Below are 2,791 nucleotides of genomic sequence, written 5' to 3'. Positions count from 1 at the left end.
CTTTAGGCTTGTACTTTTAATGTCTAACTATCCTTCATAATCACAGCTTTAAAGTAGCTCCTGAGAAAGTTCAAACCGTACTTCCCTTTAAGATCTTGGGCTTAATCCTTACTCTAGATACAGTTTCACATGTTAGATGCTCTATATGCTAGAATTAAAAGTTAAAACTCGTTTGGAGTATCATGTAGATTTTCAATGGTTTATGTTACTTCTAAAAAATATAATGACAGTCACTCCTGGAGCCTGGAGGAGCACAGTTGCTGCTCATGAGCAAAAAACCCACCGAGCCACCTGCAGGCCCTGCGCCCCCCAGATCCCATTGGGCAGGGCCAGGCCAGAGCCGCCAGGCGTGTTGGAGCCCAGTGCTTGATGGGTGGCATTATGGCCCCCAAAGACATAATGACAAATACTCATGCGAAATCCATCCTCAACTCAATGAACTCCCTCAGGAAGAGCAATACCCTGTGTGATGTGACTTTGAGAGTGGAGCAGAAAGACTTCCCTGCCCATTGGATTGTGCTGGCTGCCTGCAGTGATTACTTCTGTGCCATGTTCACTAGTGAGGTGTGAAGCAAGCCTGTTGTGAGTTCTTAGAAAGTCAGCTGGACCCTTCTAATTGCCTGGGTATCAGAGATTTTGCTGAAACTCACAATTGTGTTGACCTGATGCAAGCAGCTGAAGTTTTCAGCCAGAAGCATTTTCCTGAAGTGGTGCAGCATGAAGAGTTCATTCTTCTAAGTCAAGGAGAGGTGGAGAAGCTAATCAAGTGTGATGAAATTCAGGTGGATTCTGAAGAGCCTGTCTTGAGGTTCGAAGTCAGATGCAGGGACCAAGGACAAGGGCTCGTCTAGGAGCCAATGAAGTGCTTCGGGTGGCTGGAGGCTTCGGAAGTCAGCAATCTCCTATTTATGTAGTAGAGAAATATGATCCCAAGACTCAGGAGTGGAGCTTTTTGCCAAGCATCACTCCCAAGAGATGCTATGTGGCCTCAGTGTCACTACACGACCAGATCTATGTGATTGGTGGTTATAATGGCCATTCCTGACTCAGTTCAGTGGAATGTCTAGACTACACTGCAGATGGGGGTGGGGTGTGGTATTCTGTGGCCCCTATGAATGTCTGACGAGGCCTTGCTGGAGCTACCACACTGGGAGATACGATCTATGTCTCTGGAGGCTTTGATGGAAGCAGGTGTCACACCATTATGGAGTGATACAACCCAAACGTTGACCAGTGGAGCATGCTTGGAGACATGCAGACAGCTCATGATGGTGCAGGACTAGTAGTGGCCAGTGGAGTGATCTACTGTCTAGGAGGATATGATGGGTTGAATATCTTAAATTCAGTTGAGAAATATGATCCCCATACAGGACACTGGACTAATGTTACACCTATGGCCACCAAGTGTTCTGGTGCTGGAGAAGCCCTACTGAACGACCATATTTATGTGGTAGGAGGGTTTGATGGGACTGCTCACCTGTCCTCTGTTGAAGCATACAATATCTGTACTGATTCTTGGACAACTGTCACTAGTATGACCACTCCACGCTGCTATGTAGGGGCCACAGTGCTTCGAGGGAGACTCTATGCAATTGCAGGATATGATGGGAACTCCCTGCTGAGTAGCATCGAGTGCTATGACCCTATAATTGACAGCTGGGAAGTAGTGACACCCATGGGGACCCAGCACTGTGATGCTGGTGTGTGTGTTCTCTGAGAAAAGTGACCATTGTTAGAGCACCATCTGTAGCTAGTGACTGGTCCAAGGAACACTTTGTGGGAGAATCAAGGATCCTTTCCAGAATGTTTATTTCTCACTGTGCATAGGGTGGGCTATTATAGGCCCCAGTGCAGTGGTAATTGTACTTATTTGATACACACACTCCCTTGCATTGGTAACGTTACTCAGAAGGGTGGGTAACAGGTACTCAAGGGAAGAGAATGCACATTTCATTGTGAGAGACCGGATCACCTTTCTCTCTGGTCTGGGGAGAACTTTATTATTGTTTATAGCTTACCATATGCTTGGGAGAATATATATGTATATGTCTGTTGAGTGTGTATATTATGCCTCATATATTGAAGACAGCTAAGGTGAGTATGGCCTGATAGAAGCATATTCCAGCTTAGATGATTGGAAGGATACCAGTTTGCATAAGCTTCATAAAAATCATTTTTTGCCCAGGAACAAAAATATATTTTGTAATTATACAGGTAGCTAGGGGTACACAGTTCCATTCTGGATAAAACCAAAAGAGAGCCTATAAGAACTTAGGGGCTAAGGAGAAAGGTTTAAGTGGTGCTTGCTTAGGGGAACAGGTTGGTATAGAAGAGGTTAGAATAAGTAATATGACCCTGGTGTCGTGGTATATACCTTTGCTCCCAGCACTCTGGAGACAGAGGTAGGAGAACCACCATGAGTTCAAGGCTAGCTTGAGACTACATAATGAAATCCATGTCACCCTGAGCTTCAATGAGACCTTACCTCAAAAACAAACAAACAAAGTTAATGTGAATAATTGAATTCAATGGAATGTGAGTGAACCTACAAGACCACTGAGGTATAACCTGGAAGACTGGCAAGGACACACTATTTGATCTCAACATCCTTCTAAAGTACATCTTGTTACTGGAGACCAAGAGAATAACTGTGCAAATATTGGAATAAGAGATAACATAAATGTGGGAGTTCAGCATGCCAAGGGGTAAGGTAGAAATACCTGATTTTATGATTGTCTTATTGTCATAGTCCATGTCAGGGCTCATGTAGCCTGGACAATCTTTGTCTTGA

At 44.6% G+C, this 2,791-nt stretch overlaps 1 pseudogene; it reads left to right on the top strand.

The window, feature by feature from the left end:
* The first annotated feature begins 360 nt into the window (after positions 1-360).
* Positions 361-1,726, top strand: LOC101615091 (annotated as a pseudogene).
* The last annotated feature ends 1,065 nt before the right edge of the window (positions 1,727-2,791 follow it).

Source organism: Jaculus jaculus, chromosome 1 (genome assembly GCF_020740685.1).
Source record: "Jaculus jaculus isolate mJacJac1 chromosome 1, mJacJac1.mat.Y.cur, whole genome shotgun sequence".
NCBI classification, from domain to species: domain Eukaryota; kingdom Metazoa; phylum Chordata; class Mammalia; order Rodentia; family Dipodidae; genus Jaculus; species Jaculus jaculus.
Note: the sequence above shows the minus strand (reverse complement) of the source record. Positions and strands in the feature narration are given on the sequence as shown.